We start from the raw sequence: 23,352 nt of genomic DNA on the forward strand, positions 1-23,352 counted from the left end.
ATTTAGGTTACTGCTAACCAACTACTCAATAATAATAATGTTGAATTATTCTTCAGGTTGGAGAACAACCGATTGTCACTGAGTCTTCTGAGGCTGAGATATCCAGAACAACTGAGCCAGCTCCTCAGAGATCTTCATTCTCCCACATGCAGGTATGTTTTATGACTGGATTTATTTCTTGAAATTGTAATGCTTTGTGCTTTCACCACACAGACCAATAGCATACAGGTAAGCAACAAACACTATGCAGATACATTATTAATGTATGTGCTTAATATTTTGTTACTGGAAGTTTCCATATTGTGTGAAGCAAAGTCTGAAGCAGGTGAGGATCTGGCCTGAAGGAGCCATGTCAGCATTGCAGGATTGCTTTGAATGCACAGACTGGGACATGTTTAAAGAGGCCGCAACTGAAAGCCACCAAATTAATGTGGAGGAGTAAGCTGTAACTGTATCTGGATACATCCAGAAGTGCATGGAAGATATCTCTGTCACCATGTACATCACTACACGTGCCAATGAGAAACCCTAGATGACTACGGAGGTGCGTGACTTGCTGAATGCACGGAACGCCTGCTTACAAATCTGGTGACGTGGTGGCTCTGAGATCAGCAAGAGCCAACCTGGACCGTGCCATCAGAGAAGCTAAGCACACCCATGGTCAAAAAATCCAGAGTTTCTTTAATGACGCCATGAATACCAGGCGCATGTGGCAGGGAATTCAGACCATCACTGGACACAAGGCTGCTACACCATCCTGTGAGGACAACACAATCTTTCTCAACAACCTCAATAATCACTTTGGATGCTTTGAGGCACTAAACAACACAACTGCAATGAAAGCTGTTCCCAAGCATGATGAGCAATCACTGATCCTCGACACAGCTGATGTCCGGAGGACACTGAAGAAAGTTAACCCCCGGAAGGCGGCGGACCCGGACAGTATTCCAGGACGGCTGCTCAGGGACTGTGCTGACCAGCTGGCCCATGTCCTCACGGACATCTTCAACACCTCACTGGACCAGGCTATTGTTCCATCATGTTTCAAGTCAGCAGCCATTGTTCCAGTGCCTAAAAAATCCCCAATCAATTGTCTGAATGATTACCGGCCAGTAGCACTCACCCCCATCATGATGAGTGCTTTGAGAGGCTGGTCAAGGACCATATCATCTCCATACTTCCCCCCAATCTCAACCAGTTCCAGTTTGCTTACCGCCCAAACCGCTCCATAGAGGACGCCATCTCCTCTGCACTCCACCTGAGCCTGGCCCACCTGGAGGAGAAGAACACCCATGTGCAAATGCTGTTCCTGGATTTCAGCTCGGCATTCAACACAATCATCCCCCAGCATCTGGTAAGCAAACTGGGACCCCTCGGCCTCAACACCCCACTGTGTAACTGGCTGCTGGATTTCCTCACCAACAGACCCCAGCATGTGCGGGTTGGAAACAGCACCTCCAGCACCATTTCTATGAGCACCGGCTCCTCACACAGCTGCGTTCTGAGACCTACTGCTGTTCACCCTGATGACCCACGACTGTTGTGCCAGGTTCAGTACGAACCACATCCTGAAGTACGCGGACGACACAACTGTGATGAGACTCATCAGGGACAACAACGAACTGGCCTACAGGGAGCAAGTGAAACATCTGTCAGACTGGTGTCACACCAACAACCTGATCCTGAATGTTGACAAAACAAAAGAGATCATTGTTGACTTCAGGAAAAAACAGCACTGGCACACACCACTCCTCAATGGCACAGCAGTCAAGACTACAGACAGCACAAAGTTCTTGGGGGTGCAACTCACAAATAGTCTGACCTGGTCCCTTCACACCTCCTCACTGGTGAAAAAGGCACAGCAGCGCCTGCACTTTCTGCGCAGGTTGAAAAGAGCACAGCTCCCCCCTCCCATCCTCACCACGTTCTACAGAGGCACCATAGAGAGCATACTGACCAGTTGCATCTCTACCTGGTCTGGAAACTGCAACACCTCAGACTGGAAGTCTCTGCAGAGAGTGGTGAGGACAGCGGAGAGGATCTTTTCCAGGCCTTTTCCTTCCCAAAAGGTTCGAAAAAAAGACGAATGCATCTGGAACACTTAAGAAACAGGGGCAACTTTGCGCACAATGTTGAGGTATTAAATTCTGGTGTTGGAAATCTTGTTTCTCATAAGCAACCACAACAGGATTCTCAAGCACATAATTTCCTGCATTGTGTATATTGTCAAGGCGTTTTCACCAAGAGACTCCTTTGGCAGCACATGAGGATTGTGAAGTAAATAAACTCCTGATTGTATTGTGTCACATTTAATGATTATCACATGTACTCGTCCACCTCAATCAAAATGTATTATTGCACAACATGTATTTCTGCACAAATGTATAATGAGCACTATATTAGTTATGAATGTGAAGCACTGTAGGTTCTCTTCAAAGAGTTTCAGGTCTACCTCCATCTCGCCACAACAAGACGGCCCACCAAGGGGCATAACCGCGCCAACATGGACCAATGAGGGACGACGACACCCTTCTGTAGAGAATATAGCAGAATGTTTATGATGTTTTTGTACCACTTTCACTTTTACCAACAGACAGCTAACTGGCTCTTTATTGATTCGGACTGTGGACTTGGTGTGTGAAAGTGTCCTCGGCTGAGAGTATTTTTGAAATGCTGTCATCACTTTAAATAAATAAGTATCTTGATCAACTAGAAGTTTACTGGATTCAATTGAAAGACAATCACAGCGCCCTTTGGGCTTCAAAACCCATCAAAACCTGGTGACCCCGACTGCGATGATCTGAAAGTTCTGGACACGAGGGCGACTGGAAGAGAAGCCAGAGGAGAGCGTTCAATGATATTTACAACAGGCCTGACAAACGATAAGGTGAGCAAACCTGTTATAAACGAAATTGCAATAGTTTATTGTAGAATAATAGTACTTGTAAATATCAAAGAACACACTCTGAACGCTGTCTCATAAAATATATTATCCATGCTAAGTTTGCATATGATAAAGTGATGGTGACAAAGTTTTGAAAAATACTACATGAAACTGTGCACAGAAAAGGTTTTAAAAGTGACACCGGTGTAAGAAATAAGGTTTTCGAGTAGCGCTCGATTTAATAGTGTAAGTTTAAAATATGTCTTTGGGAGAAAGCGCAGTCTGAGCGACTGGTGGGAGTCTGCGGAGGAAAAGGCCAAAGCGGCCTGTTCTGGCTAAAAAGAGAGAGCCTTAACAGTGAATATTTTGATGTGACTGCGTGGTGGAGGTTGACGAATTCCCCATTGTCTCACTATATATTTATTCATCTTCCGTAGACGACCATAGACACATAATTAAAGTAAGTAAAGCATTTTGAAGTGGTTTAAAAAGATCGCGGAATTCGGCTGTGTGAGAGAAGAGTGAGCTTCTCTTAGCGGGGGCTATAAAAACCCTATTTAATCCAACGATAACGGCATAAAACGAATATCAATGCAGTGTGGTTTGGAAACTATATGTTGATGAATGTGTGTGTGAGTTGTTGAAAAGCAATGTTGTTTGTAAGTGAATGAATTGAGGCGTAAAAGTCAAGCTATTTTAGAGCTAACGACTATACAGCTCCGGGCGCCCGCCTGAAGCTAACGTGGAGCTAACGCTTGTTTGGGGTTACATTTACGTTTGTAGCGGAAGAATTAACCGTGCAAACTGACTGTTTGACTATCGATAGATAAAGGGGAATCACAGGAAGGTGTTGGTGTTATTAAAAGTTGAAAAAGTCTCACCAGAAGGAACTAGTTGGTACGAGTGCTTAACAAGGCCAGCAACTCGAGCGTGTAAAAACGCCCAGAAGCTGTTGGACTGTGGAAAGTACCTCGGAAAACACAGAACCTTGAGTCTCACGCTGATAACATTTGGGGTTGGGAATTAAAACGAAGAATTTGTGTATTGATAAAAAGTAACGAATACAAGGCTCCAGCTCCAGGGAATGTACTCCTACTAAGGAGTGTGCTCCCTGCAACAGTAGCTTCATTGATTCGATTCCATTTCCTGTTTTTGTAATACAGTAAGTTCTCCACTAGGAGTTCCAAAGGGACAAAGCCGCAAGAAAATTTGTAGTTTCATTGATTTGACTTGTAGTCCATTTCCTGTTTTTGTAATTCTGTAAATTCTCCACAAGGAGTAAAAAGTTTTTTGGTTTCCTGTACGATTGACCTTTGACCGAGTAGACTTAAGTTGAACTTTGACTCTCTTGTTGTGGACATATGCCTCCATCTGGTGGACTAAATTGAATTTACACCCAAAATTCAAATAACTACTAAGAGTTATAATTATAATAATTGTCACAAATTGCCCATTAGAGAAAAAGTTTGAATAAGTCCTGCCTTTGATTTACCTTTGATTATACTTATATTTCAGATTTACATTTTATGGTTTTGATTTCCATGTTTTCTTTTTATTTCTGATTTCAGATTTAAACTTAGGAAATTTACACTTCCAATTTTTATTTTCTATTTCAGATTTAAACATAAACATTTTTTGATTTCATTTCTATTTTAGATTTAAAACATAAACATTTTTTGATTTCATTTCTATTTTAGATTTAAAACGTAAACATTTTTTGCTTTTTAATTTTATTTCTCGCTCAATTAATATTTGAACTTTAAACATTTTGATTTCTAATTTTTATTTTCATTTTGCGCTCAATTCATTTGAATTTTGAGTATCTCCACTGACTGAACAACATTTGAGGAATTTCAAATTTTCAACATGATGGATCCATCTGAAAGCTCAAAGCAAGTCAAGGTTGTGTCCACAGCACGGTACAAAGAACAAATGTACCAACGATTGGATGCCTGCACCAAACCGAGTGAAAGAAAGAAGGTTTGAGCAAAGACAGAAAAGCTACTACTCGCATGGCAAGAAAGAGGATTGTTTCCAACTGATGATCAACCAGGTCCAAGTGAGGACCAAAGAAGGGCAGTTTACGAATTTGAAAATGGCGAATATCAACAAAAGATGGCAGCATGGGAGAAGACAGGAGAAAAACAAAGATTTGGAGCTGTAAAGAAAGCCGCATTGAAAGCTGCAAACAGAAAATCCAGAGCTATGCATCTCCTTCTACTCTTCAAGAACATACCTCAGACCGCACCTGAGACAATTTGTGTAATCAGGGAAGCAAAAGAAGAAGAAAAGCACCAAACATGAAGAAACTACACTTATCCAGCCTACACCTCAACTCTACCCAGATTTGACACAAGCCTCCGCCCCTCCAGCATATGCACCCAGTCACAATCTTGTTAATCCCACTCCAATACAGGCACCCATGATGGGCATAAAGGGAGGATGTCTGGAAGTAGAGGAGGGAGAAACAGAGAAACGACTAGAGCACCTGATGAAACATGTCCAACTACTCGAGGAAAAATTAGAGGAAAAGCTACTCAACGCCCACTCTCCCTCTCATTTTGCTGCTCACCCTGCTCCAAATCCACATAAAGAGGTACTATGCACCCCAGATTCATACTCAGTTTCCCATGATTACACCATTTCAAACAAACAGCAAATACTGGTAGCTGAAGCAGTACGAATGGATGAAAGACGCAAAGAAGATGCAATAAGAAGGGGAGAAATCATCAAACATGATGGTACACGCCAAAGAACGGGTTATGACAGCCTGGAAAAACTGGAGGAAGAAGCAACAAGGAGGAGGATATCCCACCTATGGAAGAGGAGGAAGAGGACAGCAAGGTCCTGCAGGAGGAAGAGGACAGCAAAGTTTTGGTAGAGGAAGAGGAAGAAATCCTCCCAACACTCACCAAATGCCACTCTCTGCATGGGAACATTCCCAGGAATGGGATGGCTCCTCACAATGAAGATGCCCAGAGGATCCAACTGCAGGTGAAGCTATTCCAGCTCAGAATGAACCAATGGTCACCTGTACAATAGAAGGAGAAAAAATGGAACTGATGGTGGACACAGGAGCACTACTGAAGGCGAAGAAGCTTTCACTAAGACTAAACAAGCCTTGGGACAAGCTGCACATCTATGCTCCCCAGACTACAATGATGATTTTCATTTGGATGTTTCTGAAACAGGAGGGATGGTAAATGGAGTCCTGTTTCAGAAAAAGGGGGAGAAAGACATATACTGATGTACCACAGCTCAAAATTGGACAATATTGAACAAGGACAAACAGGTTGTGCAAGACACCTGGCTGCTCTAGCAAAGACAATTCAAAAGACTGCACACGTGGTGATGTGCCACCCTCTCAAAGTAAACACTACACATGGTGTAGTGGCGTTTCTAAACTCACAAGCGTTCACTTTTTCTCCTAGTTAGAAAAGTAAAGATAGAAGAAACACTAACTAAGCCCCACATCACATATGTGGCAGGGGCAATCAACATGGCAACAGGACTGAATTCAGAAAACCATGACCCACATGACTGTGCTTTTGTCTCACAACAAGATCTTAAAATTAGATCAGATTTGGAAACCGAACCATTGAATAATCCAGATAAAATTCTATACAGTGATGGCTGCTGCTACAAAGGAGATGAAGGAAATGTAGCTTCCTATGCTGTAGTGCAACAAAGTGGAGAAAACACACAAACTTTGGAAACACACATCATTCCACAGCTAGCCTCTGCACAACTTGCAGAAATAGTCGCGTTAACACAAGCATTGAAACACGGAGAAGGCCAGAGAATAAATGTATACACAGACTCTGCTTATGCATATGGCGCTGTCCATATTGACGGCCCCCAGTGGATGAGAAGAGGTTTCCTGACTTCATCCAAAAATCCTGTCAAACATGCTGAAGCATTAAGAGCCCTACTGAAAGCGGCACTGCTGCCATCACATGTTGCTATAATGAAATGCAAAGGAAATGATGCAGCAGACAAGGCAGCTAAAGTAGCAGGCAGCTACACTCAGCAAATGATTTGTTTGAACAGTGAAAATCAAGAGCAACTCACTTTGGAGAGCATCAAAGAAATGCAAGCACAAGCAGGAGTCTATGAGCATAATCAATGGGCTCATAAGGGAGCCCCCAAGACTGAAGGAATCTGGACAGCTCATGATGGCAGACTCGTGGCACCAGCTAAACTATGTCACCTGTTGATCAAACAAGCCCATGGCCCCACGCATGTTGGAAAACTAAGAACAAAAAGGGACATAGAGGTAGAATGGTGGCACCTATTTATGAAAGAGATGGTTGAAAACTTTGTAACAGAATGTGATACCTGTTGTAAATTTAACAATAAAAGAACATACAAGTGTCCTATGGGTCGTTTTCCAGTGCCAGATGCACCATTCAAAGAGATATGTATTGACTATATAGACATGGGAGCAGAAAATATGGTAAGAGGGTACAGATATGTTTTGGTAATGGTCGATCGTTTCACTAAGCAATTCCCTGCAAAAAAGAAGATGCCAATTCTGTAATCAAATGGTTAAAAAATGAACTCATACCAAGGTATGGAGTTCCACGTTGCATACGATCAGATAATGGGACACACTTCACGAGCCATAAGCTTGAAGAAGTAGAAAAGTATTTTGGCATAACACACACATTTGGGTCAGTATATCATCCGGCATCAAAGGGTTTGGTAGAACGAGCTAATCAAACACTCATAAGAAAACTTGCTAAAGCATGTTATGGTAACAAGTTAAAGTGGGTAGATGCCCTACCTTTGGCACTCATGTCAATGAGATCCTCACAAAGCAGTCAAACACATTTGTCTCCACATGAACTGTTAACCGGTAGACCAATGCCTGGCCCTCCACGCGAAGGAGGGCACGGTCCTGTATTAGATCTATGGCAGATTGAGGCAGATGAATATGTCAAGGCTTTGGCTAAAATCATCGAAGTTTTGTCTACACAGGTGGAAGCAGCAGCAGAAAAATCTGTCGAACCACCAGAGACTCCTGTTGGACCAGGTGATTGGGTAAGGGTCAAGGTCCACAAAAGAAAGTGGTCTGAACCTAGGTGGACTGGACCGTGGGAGGTGACAGAACGTACTTCACACGCGCTCCGGGTAAAAGGTAAAACAGGAGCTAATTGGCACCACCTCACACATTGTGTACCTGCACTGGCACCTTCTCGCTGTTTAGCAGAAGTTAGTTAAGATTTGAACCTGCTGGAACAAAACAGTACTGACTAATTGATTTGTGAATCTAGAATCAGCACCAGAGGATAAATTGTCCTTAGATTAATCTAAGTTTCACTTGTCACAATTATTTGTTTGTCCGTCTAAGTGAGCAGATAGCAGATAAAACCAGTTAAAAATGGCACCAATAAAAGACAAAAAAGCGAAGGTAATAGTGTACCAGAAAATCTCTCTGTGGGGAGACCCTCGGATGATAGCTGGGTTAGCACTGCTCACAATTGTTATAGTGCTCCCCTTGATATGGTGGGAGTTTTGCCTGAGCGTAGGAAGTAAGGAACCAAGCAATAGAGTAGCTAATCTTTGCCCAAATGAAGCTTACTACACACCAGACAATCTGACAACTAAACAAATCCAAGATGTGACTGAACGATTCCCTAATGAGACTGCACCCCCTAACACCATACTAACGCGACGAGTGAGACGCATGAAAAACAACGAAGCCGTAGATATTAAGGAAGGTGGGATTACCGTTACAGTAGAGAGAGACAAGATCACCTCATTTTTCGGCCTATGAAGGCGATTATGAGTGTATCACCAAGACCAGTGGCGCAGGCACTCAGGTAGGACATTTGAAATGGTGTAATTCCACTCTAAGGGTTTCCCACGGAGGGATGTTGTTTGGAGCAAAGATGTCTGTCATGGAATTTGCCAGAGCTGACGTATGGTGGTACTGTGGTACAAACACTTTGTATCCAGCCCTACCGCCAGACTGGGTAGGTACCTGTGCATTGGTACAGTTGGTAATGCCTTTCTACATCCTGCCAATCTCTGCTGAAGAACTCTCCGGTCTGTCTAGTGGGAATGAGCTCCTGAGTCGAGCTAAACATTCTATTCCCAGTAGAAGTTTCAGCTTCTCAATTTACATGGACTCCATGGGAGTACCGCGTGGTGTCCCTGACGAATTCAAAGCTAGAAATGAAATTGCAGCGGGTTTTGAGTCCATTTTCGTTCGAGTGACTGTCAACAAAAATGTAGCTTGGATTAATTACCTTTATTACAACCAGCAGAGATTCGTAAACAACACCGTAGATGCTTTCACTGGAGTGCATGAGCAATTAGGGAAGACTAGCCTGATGTCATATCAGAACAGAATTGCATTAGACATGTTGTTGGCTGAAAAAGGGAGTGTCTGCAAATTGTTTGGATCTATGTGTTGTACTTTCATCCCAAATAACACAGCCCCTGATGGATCCATTACCAGAGCTTTGGAAGGACTCAACACACTCAGCAAAGAGCTAGCCTCAAACAGTGGGGTAGAGAATTACTTCACAAGCTCCATGGAGCGTTGGTTTGGTCAGTATAAGATGATGGTGTTGAGCATTCTGTTGATTGTACCGATAATGATAGGTATACTAATCCTGTGTGGATGTTGCTGCATCCCATGCATCCGCACCCTAACCACTAAGCTGATCACCACCGCCCTGACCAAAGAGAGAGCTGAAGCAGGTCAGTTTTTTATGCACGGAGAAGGCGAGTTCCTCTTAGATCATCTCACAGAGGAGGAAAGACAAAGCCTGCAGGTAGATGCTTTCGTGTGAATAAATTCCACTAAATGATCACTCCTGCCATGCCTCAGCTACTGATTTTACTGTAGTTAGTCTCACACTGTAGGTACAGTCTAATACAGCTACCTCAGTCTTACATAGACATTGCAAGTTACCTATATTTACAGTCTTTTACTGATGTTCCAGGCATACTGAGATTTACTGTTTTTCTACTGTTTTTTATTGATGTTATAAGTGTACTGAAATTTACAGTCTTATACCAAAAGTGTTTTTATAAAAAATGAAGCTAAAAGGGATTTTTATACTGGAATAAAAGGTGAAGCTAAAAGAGATTTTTATACTAGAATACAAAGCTATTACTAAAGGTATTTTTTATCAAAGACAAAGTCACATTACCGAAGGTATTTTTTATTCTTATTTTTATAAGTCATTGTTCTCTAAATTCAGGTATGTTATTTGATTGAGGTATTCCCTATTTTATAGTCATTCTCTAATTCAGGTACGTTTTTGATTGAAATAAAAACCAAACAACTAAGAATGTATTATTTCATACCATATGCTGTATTCTTGCACCAATTGGTGCTTTATATTTACTGAATGATATACACACCATAAATGGTGTGTACGGAGGGAATTTGTGAAGTAAATAAACTCCTGATTGTATTGTGTCACATTTAATGATTATCACATGTACTCGTCCACCTCAATCAAAATGTATTATTGCACAACATGTATTTCTGCACAAATGTATAATGAGCACTATATTAGTTATGAATGTGAAGCACTTGTAGGTTCTCTTCAAAGAGTTTCAGGTCTACCTCCATCTCGCCACAACAAGACGGCCCACCAAGGGGCATAACCGCGCCAACATGGACCAATGAGGGACGACGACACCCTTCTGTAGAGAATATAGCAAAATGTTTATGATGTTTTTGTACCACTTTCACTTTTACCAACAGACAGCTAACTGGCTCTTTATTGATTCGGACTGTGGACTTGGTGTGTGAAAGTGTCCTCGGCTGAGAGTATTTTTGAAATGCTGTCATCATCACTTTAAATAAATAAGTATCTTGATCAACTAGAAGTTTACTGGATTCAATTGAAAGACAATCACAGCGCCCTTTGGGCTTCAAAACCCATCAGGATCTACAAGTTCAAACCTGGTGTTCCACAAAAACCTGCTAAAACTTGTGTCCAGGCCCTGGCTGCATTTGCTGTACCTCCACCCCCTGGTGTCAAAGTAGAATTTTGGAAGCTGTTAAACAACATGGTTCAAAATTACATTTATTCTGCAGTCAAATCTGATGTCTGTATTATGGAGTATGGTAAGCATCTGTACAACAGGTTTGGATATGATGTTGGCAAATACATTCGGCAGAAATTGAGAAAGATGGGAAGGCTTCTGGTATGTTCAAGGAAAACTACTCCCTTGAAGACCATTGAAGACCACATCAAACCCATACATTTCTTGCATGTTGTGCGAGCATTTAAACATGTTGCAGGCTATGACAGTGAAACCAATGCATACAAGACCCCAAGTCTTGCTCTCAAAATTGGACATAGCTTGACAAAAATGTCACAGCTTGTTGAAAGCCGTGCAAATAACCAGAGCAACTACTCTTCAGCAAAAGATGCTTGTATGTTCCGCAGAGTATACGAAACCAGATGGAATTAACTGATATCCGCTGCATCACTGAGAACACTTCAGGAGTCTAAGTGGAATGTCCCTCTGCTGCTTCCATTCACAAAAGATGTACAGACTCTCCCTTCGTATTTAGATGTGCAACAACAATATGTTCACAGTTAATTGTCCACAGAGAAATCCCCCCAGACATGGACACAGTTAGCAAAGGTGACTTTGACACAAGTCATTTTATTCAACCGACGAAGAGCAGGGGAAGTGTCAAAAATGCCCCTCTCAGCATATTTGTCTCAAAATCCATCAGACCCTCAGGAAGATGTATATGTAGCCCTCTCCGACCTAGAAAATAAACTCTGCCAATACTTCAGGAGAATAGAGATAAGAGGAAAGAGGGGAAGAAAGGTCCCTGTGCTTTTGACCCCAGCAATAAAGCAAGCATTGGATCTGCTTGTCAGCACACAGCAGGAACCGGGGTTCTGATTGCCTCCGATACTTTGCCAAGGCCTGTGGTGCAAAAAGTCCTGAAAGTCTCACTTCTACAAAACTCCGCAGACAAACAGAAACTCTGTCTCAAATTCTCAACCTCACTAATACAGAGCTGGACCAGTAGGCTGATTTTCTTGGCCATGATATAAGAGTGCATTGGCAGTTCTACAGACTTCCTGAGGGCACCCTTCAACTTGCTAAAATTAGCAAACTTCTAATGGCCCTGGAACAGGGACGCCTGGCAGAATTCAAGGGCAAGACCCTCGATGACATCAACATTGATCCCAAGGGTATCAATAATGTATCTTTCTTCACATGTTTCTACATAGAAATATGTTTCCTTATCCAAAGTAATTATACTTGTATATCAAACATGTTTTTCTTGGGGCATTATTGGAGTATGTCAGAGTTGATTGAATCACATTTTGCTTCCACTAACGCTCATTCTCCTCTCTGTTACCCCAAACTCACAGAGAATGTGCACCTGGACAGCGACATTGAGGCAGAGTGTGAGTAAGACTCCCAAGGTAAACATTTTTCATAACTGGGACCATGCTTTTGTTTTCAAGGATATATGTTATTTTTGGCTGGAAACCTGATCCAAGTACTAAAACATTCAGATTCTTATATTTATCTAATATTTGATCAAATATGTATTATGAGATACTTCAGTTAAATACTGGAGGTCTTGGCTCACAAATACTAAACTATTAAATACAAAGTTTATTAGTGGACCTAATCCGTGACAACCCAGAGTTGAGACCAGGACAAAGAGTTGCAGTCTTACACACTTCTCTGTGCTTCTTCCGTGCACCTACTCAAATTCCCTATAGTGACTGTGTTTGCCCCACGACCACTGAAATTAATCAAGTCTATGGTTAACAGAAGAGGAATTATACATGAAAACCTAATTAAAATAAACACCACCGCTCCAAAAGTGCAACTAAATCGAAAAATTTAATTTGGGCTCTTAAACATCAGATCTTTATCAACGAAAGCTGGATTGGTAAATTATTTAATATCAGATAATAATATTGATTTATTTTGTCTCACTGAAACCTGGATGAGACATGAAGAATATGTCAGTCTAAATGAATCCACTCCACCTGGTCATATTAATACTCACATTCCTCGAGGTACTGGCCGAGGAGGAGGAGTTGCGGCCATATTTGACTCAAACCTCTTGATCAATCCTAAGCCTAAACTAAACTATAACTCTTTTGAAACCGCCTTCCTGGTCCGTATTCTGAATTTCTATCTGAATTCTCAGAGTTTTTATCAAGTTTAGTCCTTAAAACAGATAAAGTAATTATTGTAGTTGATTTTAATATTCATGTGGATGTTAGTGATAGTGACAGCCTTAATAATGCATTTATGTCAATATTAGATTCAATTGGGTTCAGTCAAAATGTAAACCACACTCTGGACCTTGTTCTGGGATATGGTGTTGAAATTGAAAGTTTCTCAGTGTGTCCACATAATCCTCTTTTATCAGACCATTTTTTAATAACTTTTGAAGTCCTGTTACTGGACTACAAGCCAGTAGGCAAAATATCCTACGCTCGATGTTTATCTGAAAGTGCTGTGACTAAATTTAAGGAAGTGATTCCATCAGCACTCAATTCAATACCAGGACTCAATATCAATATAATGGAGGACTCCAATGCTAACTTTAGTCCCTCCCAAATTAATCATCTTGTTGATAGTGCTGCAGCCTCCCTGCGAATAACACTCGACACTGTCGCTCCTGTAAAGAAGAAGATCATAAAACAGAAAAAGAAAGCTCCATGGCTTAATTTACAAATCCGCAAACTAAAACAAAAGTCGAGAAATCTTGAAAGTAAATGGCATTCCACTAAATCGGAAGAATCTCGTTTAGTATGGTTAGATCATCTTAAAATGTATAAGAAGGCTCTCCGTAATGCCAGAGCAGTTTATTACTCTTCCTTAATAGAAGAAAATAAGAACAACCCCAGGTTTCTTTTCAGCACTGTAGCCAGGCTGACAGAGAGCCACAGCTCTACAGAGCCTTCTATTCCTATATCTCTCAGTAGTGACGACTTCATGAGCTTATTTAACTATAAAATTATAATTATTAGAGACAAAATGAATCTCCTCCTGACCTCAATTGGTAATGACTTAACTTCAACCACCGGAATTTTAAAAACATCTGTAACTCCTGAAATATATCTAGACTGTTTTACTCCAATCAACCCTAACCAATTAACTTCAACAATCTCATCGTCTAAGCCATCAACCTGTCTTTTAGACCCGATTCCAACTAAACTGTTTAAAGAAGTTTTACCCTTAATTAACACCTCATTATTAAATATGATCAACCTGTCTCTATTATCTGGCTACGTACCACAATCCTTTAAAGTAGCTGTAATAAAACCTCTTGATCCAGAGGTTTTAGCCAACTATAGGCCGATATCTAACCTTCCCTTTCTCGCTAAAATCCTTGAGAAAGCAGTTGCAAGACAGTTATGTGATTTTTTACATAATAATAGTATATTTGAGGTTTTTCAATCTGGATTTAGAGTTCATCATAGCACAGAGACGGCACTGGTGAAAGTTACCAATGACCTTCTAATGGCATCAGACAAAGGACTTGTCTCTGTTCTTGTCTTGTTCTTGTCTTGCTTTTACCACCCTTGTTGTACTCTAAGAGTACAATGGGAGCCAGAGCCTTCAGCTATCAAGCTCCTCTCCAGTGGAACCAGCTTCCAGTTTGTGTTCGGGAGGCAGACACACTCTCCACATTTAAGAGTAGGCTAAAGACTTTCCTTTTTGATAAAGCTTATAGTTAGGGCTGGCTCAGGTTTGCCCTGGATCAGCCCCTAGTTATGCTGCTATAGGCTTAGACTGCCGGGGGACACCTCCCTGCTCTCTTCCTTCTCTTCCTCTCCTCCCTCTCTTTCTTCTCCCTCTCTATCTGTATGCATTTATGTAAATGTATGTTAATATCAATATCAATTTGTAAATCAACTCCGCTGTTTATATTTGTATATATTTATGCAATTGTTATATGTATACACCAGCTAAACCAGAGCAAATTCTTTGCAGGTGAAGACCTACATGGCAAGAAAAAAATATTCCGATTCTGAATACTTACTTTATGTGGGTATTGTTTTATACCATGAATTAGAAGCCTTATGACAAAATTGATTGAATCCACAATAACAAAACAAATGTACACGAGTATCAGCCCCTCTCCACATATTTATGACACAGTATGAGCAATTAGATAGAACTAGTGTGAGGTAAATTAATCCTGATTGTATTAATCCACACTGGAAAGACTATCATATGTATTTGTCTACCTCAATCAATATATATATATCTACACTACGAATATGTTTCTGCGCAATTATGTATTTTCTGCACTGAGTGTATTACAAACATAATAGGGGCACTTCCCCTTTAAGAGAACAGGTCATGGTAACAGGTATTCATGTACCAGCTAACCCAGAGCAAATTCTTTGTAGGTGAAAACCTACATGACAAGAAAGATTATTCTGATTCTGAATACTTACTGTATGTGGATGTTGTTCTATACCATAAATTAGAAGCCGCATGACGAGATTGATTGATTCCACAATAACAAAACAAATGTATACGAGTACAATCCCCTCCATAAATTTATGCAATTTGATAGAACTAGCCTGATTACAGAACAGAATTGCATTAGACATGTTGCTAGCTGAAAAAGGGGGTGTCTGTAAATTGTTTGGCTCTGTGTTGTACTTTCATCCCAAATAACACAGCCACAGATAGATCCATTACCAGAGCTTTGGAAGGTATTCTTTAGTAAAGTTGATGTTTTATACAGAAGGTATTTTTATTAAAGTTGATGTTTTCTACCAAAGGTACTTTTTATGACTGGAATAAAAACAAGTGCACTAAGAATGTATTCTTGTATACCATATGCTGAATTTGTACACCACTCGGTGCCTTATATTTACTGGAGATTATACACACCATAAATGGTGTGTAAAGGGGGAATTGTGAGGTAAATTAATCCTGATTGTATTAATCCACACTGGAAAGACTATCATATGTATTTGTCTACCTCAATCAATATATATATATATTTACACTACGAATATGTTTCTGCGCAATTATGTATTTTCTGCACTGAGTGTATTACAAACATAATAGGGGCACTTCCCCTTTAAGAGAACAGGTCAACAAACCATTACTTCCTGACTGCTGACGGAGGAGCGTGTTGGCGCCAACTGGGACCAATGATGAGAAGGTCAACGCCTACTCCATCTATGTAGCCACATGTTTTACGAGCCTTTGTACACACTGGAGCGGAGCCGTGAGACAGCAACATGGGGGCTTTTGAGCCATGCAGTCTGTGGAAACGGCGATGCGAATTGTGTCCTCAGCTGAGAATATTTTCTATGTTTGACTTATCATGTTAATAAATATATCGATTGAACTAGAGGATTGCTGTTTTGATTCTACATTCAAGCTCCGAGTTCTTCAACTTTTACCACCCTTTACTAGCCTGATGACACAACAGAACAGAATTGCATTAGACATGTTGTTAGCTGAAAAAGGGGGTGTCTGTAAATTGTTTGGATCTGTGTGTTGTACTTTCATCCCAAATAACACTTGCCCAGATGGATCCATTACCAGAGCTTTGGAAGGACTCAACACACTCAGCAAAGAGCTAGCAACAAACAGTGGGGTAGAGAATCATTTCACAAGCTCTCTGGAGCGTTGGTTTGGTCAGTATAAGATGATAATGTTAAGTATTCTATTGATCATACCGATAACAATAGGTATATTAATACTGTGTGGATGCTGCTGCATCCCGTGTCTCCGCACCCTGACCACTAGACTGATCACCACTGCCCTAACCACAGAGAGAGGTCAATTTTTGATGAAAGAGGAAAATAAGTTACTCTTAGACTACGATATAGATGAGGCACTAGACAGTTTGGGAGAAAATGATTTTGTGTGACAACTCCACAAAGTGTTCACCATAACTAAGCCACTGATTATACTGTAGTTACAGTCTCTCACTGTAGGTACAGTCTTATACAGATATTACCCTTTTACTGATGTTACAAGTTTACTGATATTTACAGTCTTTTACTGATGTTACAAGTTTACTGATATTTACAGTCTTTTACTAAAAGTGTTTTTTATATAACTGAAATTAAATGTTTTATGCTGGAATAAAAAACTGAAGTTATTTGTTATTAAAGTTAATGTTTTCTACTAAAGGTACTTTTTATGAATGAAGTAAAAACCGACCAACTAATAATTTATTCTTTTATACCCATAAGCTGTATTTGTACACCACTTGGTGCCTTATATTTACTGGATATTATAAACACCATAAATGGTGTGTAAGGAGGGAATTTGTGAAATAAATAACTCCTGATTGTATTAATCCACACTTGATAACAATCATGTATTTGTCTACCTCAATCAATATGTAGTTCTGCACTGAATGTATGATGAGCACTGTATTAGATATGAATGTAAGACACTATAGGTACGCTCCTCCTTTAAGGGCGACAGGAGAACAGCCATCTCGTCATAACTCTGCGCCAAGGGGTGTGGACCAATGGGAGAAGACTAGGCCCTAGAGAGTTGAATTAGTCAAAATGTTCATGAATGTAACACCACACTTCTGCGAATCCAAAAGATAGTTAACCGGTTGAGTTCGGTCTGTGGCCTGGTGAAGTAGAAAGTGTCCTTGGCTAAGAAGTATTATCAAATGCGGCTATTATCATTTTAAATAAATACTATACGAACATTCAGAAGTTTGCTGGATTGATTTGCTGCAGTCACTCCGTCCTCCACAACTTTATTACTTACACCTCTAAGGACCCTTCCAATCCAGAGTCCGCTCCAATCACAGAAACTGTCCTACTGAAAATCACCAACGACATATTTCTCTCTAAAGACTCTTTTTCTAAAGGCTTTTTCACTGTCATCGTTCTTGACCGCAGTATACCATCAACCAATCCATCCTAATCTGTCGCCTTCAGCATACCATCAGAATAACTGGCACCGCCCTCTCCTAGTTCACCTCATATATTTCTGACAGGCATCAACACATCTCCATAAACAACTGCAAAGCCTTCACCACCCCAGTCACTCCATGGTGTCTCCCAGGGTTCAGTCCTCGGTCCTCTCCTCTTTATTCAACGCATCCTTCCCCTTGGACAAATTCTCCGGCAACATTGCCTCCGTTTCCACTGCTATGCCTATGACACTCAACTTTACCTCTCCGCCAAGACCATCACACCCACCACCCACTCTACCCTCACCGCCTGTCTTACTGATATTAAATCATGGATGCAATAGAACTTCCTTCTAATGCAACAAATGGGTAAATACTCATCATCGGCCCAAATTCCCTTACCCGCTCTACCCAAAACTTCTCACTCAGCATCAACGGCTTAAACGTCACCCCCTCCACCCACATTCGCAACCTCGGAATCATCCTTGACCCCACCCTCTCGTTCATAACCCTTGCCAACCACATCACCAAACTGCTTTTTTCCACCTCAGGAACATTGCCTGCATTTGGCCCTGATGGCTCACCCAACAAAATCACAAATAAACTTCAAAACATCCAGAATTCCGCTGCCCGCCTACAACGCGCTATTAGAAAACCATAATGTTACCGTTAGTGTTCTTAACCCTCTGTAGTCCGGGGCTAATTTGGCTGCTTTCGCATTCTTTTGATTCTGCCTTACTAAACCCCATTAAGAAATGTTTAGCATGTCATTGTTTTGTATCGTTTTTTTCAGCACAACCCCACCTATATAACCTTATAGTAATTTTTTCATTTTGACATACTATATGAACATATTGGACCCAAAATCACACAAAAAACGTAAAAACAGATTTTAAAAATGATATTATTTTTACTATGGGTAACAAACATGCACAACGAAACATTTTGAAAGCTGGAAATATATACATGGGATGTCACTATGATAATGTGAAAGTTTGATTGAGGTAGCATGAACCTAAATACACATTTTATGAACAAATAGCAGGTGTATCCAGAGGCGTTTTCCCTCATTCCCTCAAGGGTTAGGGTTAGGGTTGGCTCCAATTTTTCATGAGCTTAAATCAAAGATCTAATACTTTTTCTATATAAACAAAAGGCCTATTTCTCTCAAATATTGTTCACAAATGTATTGAAATCTGTGTTAGTGAGCATCACTCAGTTTACTTGATTACCCCACCCCCTCCCTGGTAAATGCTACCTGTTAAGCAGGATCTACAGTCTCCAGCGTTATTTTCCACTTCGTAAAAAGACAAGATATGGCGAAGATTTAAAATACGTAACGGTCGCCGTATTGCATTTCTCATACTTTTGAGCGTGTGAAAAAATATTTTTGCATCAACTTTATATCATCGTATCTCCGTTTTTACTGGGTTGATATACATGAAACAAAGACTGGCAGAGAGTTTCAAGCCTGTAGTTTCGACAGAAGCAGTCGGCAATGTTGGCCGGACTGTTGATTTTATTTTGAACAGGTTATGTGATCTGATCACGCCGGCGTGACGGTCGACTCCTAAGGGTTAATGATGGCTTTATTCCATTTAGCTGAGCCAGTTCTGGGGCTCTTGTATCGTGCGTGGGGACTCACTGACATGGCAGCACACTTAATGGAATAGAGCCATTGTTAATGTGATTATTTTCACCTGTGCTTTTTCTGATTTGGCAGGCCAAAAATATCAGCTGTGAAAAGGATCAATTACGGTTGATTTTTAGGAATATGAAAGGACAGCAGCAACCTCACAAATAATATATATATACAAAAGGCCTATTTCTCTCAAATATTGTTCACAAATGTATTGAAATCTGTGTTAGTGAGCACTTCTCCTTTGCTGAGATAATCCATCCACCTCACAGGTGTAGCATATCAAGATGCTGATTAGACAGCATGGTTATTGCATCATATATATCCTTATCCTTAGGCTGGTTACAATAAAAGGCCACTCTAAAATGTGCAGTTTTATCTTGTATTTGGACCAATACTAAATCTATCGAACTACCTCTCAAGTCTCAATTGTTTGTCTATCACTTTCCTTCAATCGCAGTCTCCCTTCGTCTCTTTCCGTCTCTTTCCGTATCGCTTCGTTTTGCTTCGCATCACTGTTTACTTGATTACCCACCCCCTCCCTTGTAAATGCTACCTGTTGAGCAGGATCTACAGTCTCCAGCATTTTCTTTTTCCGCTTCGTAAAATGAAAAAATATGGCGAAAATTTAAAATACGTAACGGCCGCCACATTGCATTTCTCATACTTTTGAGTGTGAAAAAAATATATTCTTGCATCAACTTTATATCATCGTATCTCCATTTTTACTGGGTCGATTTGCATGAAACAAAGAATGGCAGAGAGTTTCAAGCCTGTACTTTCGAAAGAAGTAGTCGGCAATGTTGGCTTGACTGTTGATTTTATGCGGCGCTGGTTTGAACAGGTTATGTGATCTGATCACGCCGGCGTGACGGTCGACTACTAAGGGTTAATTTGGAGTCAGAGTTTCTATGTTGAAGCAATCCATTAAACTTCTTAATTATCTCAAAACATTCAATAAAGTGATAAGACAAGCATGGAAAATATTCTCAGCTGAGAGATGATTCTGTTTAACGCTCCACTCTCTCCTGCAGTTCCACATAAATCGTCCCGCCTCCAAGTTAAACAAGTTTCATGTACTCCCCCATTGGGGCCATCCTCTTCCCCATTGGCCCCTTTCAGGCACATAGGCGTGTCCACAACTCTTGCCGCAGATTTCTTCCTTAGTATTTCTTCAGTCACCCCTTGTGGAGGGGAGTACCTCTAGCATGTATTACACTAATATTTCTTGTCATGAAAAGAGAATACATTCAGTATATAATATAATATATACATAAATACATATAGTAATTCACTATTACAAATGGTAGTAAATAAAATACATAGTAATACATTCAGGAGTTAATTATATCACACAGGTTATTGTTATTGCACAGAGCAGCCATAGGAGAGGTATTACAAATTCTGATCCATGATATACATTTATGACCAAATAGAGGTAAGGATTTTAAAGAGACTGAATCTTCAAAGACAGTATTACTATTGTGTTGGTCTTTTGGGTAACCATCCAGCTGTAGAGATTCTCTTTGGATAGACCTGATTGCTGATGCCATCTATGTGGCCGAAAAGTCCTCAAACTCAGCAGCTATATCTGTGTTTATAGCCAGATGAATATATAACCTTTATATAACTATAAGTATCCTGGTTTTGCATCTCCTTATTCTTCCCTCCATGTCCTCACATTTCTCTCTCAGCCCTCTCACTTCTCCCTTCAGATCAGTTACTGTAGTCTGCAAAACTGACACCTTCTGCCTTCATCTGGTCAATCTCTGAATGAATTTCTCAAATAGTTTTTTACTTTCACAGCTCAAATTCAAGTCTTCGGCGAGTGCATTCTTTAGTTATGACACTATTACCGCCGAAATGTCTGCTTTTAGCAAGAGAAGAATTTCTGATTATAAGGATTCAGTGTCCATCTCTGGGCTGTCTGGCGGGGGAGAACTCTTTCGACCAGGTTTTCAATGAAACTCGACTTCGAGGCAGTGTTGGGCCTAGAGCTAGATTATCCGCTGTATTTGTATTTACGCAGATTTGTAGCCATTGAACTACATTAAAACTATCATCTAACTACCGAAATACGTTTGGATAAAACATTTTTATAATGCAAAGCGCTTGTTTACTTTAATAAGAACAAAAGTTTGGCGAGAGCTCAAACTAAACTCGTCCTACTCCATTGACTGCTCAGCAGCGCCGCTATATTTATTATTTTAACATAACTGACATGGCCTATTATGCACATGCACGTGATTTGCTCATATATTTGCCAAATCATAATATAGGAGATTTGGCTACTCTGCCGACCTCTGCAATAAACTATTTTCACAGCTGAAAATGTGACTTGCCAAAGCAGGAAAAGCAAAGGTGAAGTTAATAACATTAACCCTCTGGAGTCTGGGGCTAATTTGGCCATTTTTGCATACTTTTGATTCTGCCTTACTAAACCCCATTAATAAATGTATAGCATGTCAATATTTGGTATCTTTCTTTTCAGCACAACCTCACCTATATAACCTGATAATTACTTTTTCATTTTGACATACTATATGAACATATTGGACCCAAAACCACACAAAAAACGTAAAAACTGATTTTGAAAATGATATTATTTTTAATGTGGGTGACACAAACATGCATAATGAAACATTTTGAAAGCTGGAAATATATACATGGGATGTCATTATGATAATGTAAAAGTTTGATTGAGGTAGCATGAACCTAAATACACATTTTATGAACAAATAGCAGGTGTATCCAGAGGCATTTCCCCTCATTCTCTCAAGGTCTTTTGTTTTTGCTCCCATTTTTCATTAGCTGAAATCAAAGATCTAATACTTTTTCTATATAAACAAAAGGCCTATTTCTCTCAAATATTGTTCACAAATGTATTGAAATCTGTGTTAGTGAGCATCACTCAGTTTACTTGATTACCCCACCCCCTCCCTGGTAAATGCTACCTGTTAAGCAGGATCTACAGTCTCCAGCGTTATTTTCCACTTCGTAAAAAGACAAGATATGGCGAAGATTTAAAATACGTAACGGTCGCCGTATTGCATTTCTCATACTTTTGAGCGTGTGAAAAAATATTTTTGCATCAACTTTATATCATCGTATCTCCGTTTTTACTGGGTTGATATACATGAAACAAAGACTGGCAGAGAGTTTCAAGCCTGTAGTTTCGACAGAAGCAGTCGGCAATGTTGGCCGGACTGTTGATTTTATTTTGAACAGGTTATGTGATCTGATCACGCCGGCGTGACGGTCGACTCCTAAGGGTTAATGATGGCTTTATTCCATTTAGCTGAGCCAGTTCTGGGGCTCTTGTATCGTGCGTGGGGACTCACTGACATGGCAGCACACTTAATGGAATAGAGCCATTGTTAATGTGATTATTTTCACCTGTGCTTTTTCTGATTTGGCAGGCCAAAAATATCAGCTGTGAAAAGGATCAATTACGGTTGATTTTTAGGAATATGAAAGGACAGCAGCAACCTCACAAATAACTTTATTTAATTTCCAGTTTGCCAAAAAGCTGATGGGTAAAGTTTGGTCAGGTTGGAGCTGTTAGAGAATCAGCATAGTTGCATAGTGCTGTAATTGGTGTGTGTGTGTGTGTGTGTGTGTGTGTGTGTGTGTGTGTAGCCTGGATCAGTAGGAAAGACAGCCTCCCAGTTGACCTTCAGGGTAATCTATGCCATGTAACTGCACAAATAGCATAGCAACAAATACATGCAATAGTAAAATGAATAGTAGTAGAAAAATGTATTACTAACAATAGGTCCGATCTCTGTGTAATGTGAAAGAGGTTAGTCATTGTGATGAACCCACAGAAAAATATTACCCAACTCGCCTCAGCTCTACATAGCGTTTAGCATCTTTTACCTTATTGTTATGATTTTCCATATTTCCAGCCCAGAACCTTATTGTTTTGGTTCAATCTCATCA

Source organism: Cottoperca gobio, chromosome 19 (genome assembly GCF_900634415.1).
Source record: "Cottoperca gobio chromosome 19, fCotGob3.1, whole genome shotgun sequence".
NCBI lineage: Eukaryota > Metazoa > Chordata > Actinopteri > Perciformes > Bovichtidae > Cottoperca > Cottoperca gobio.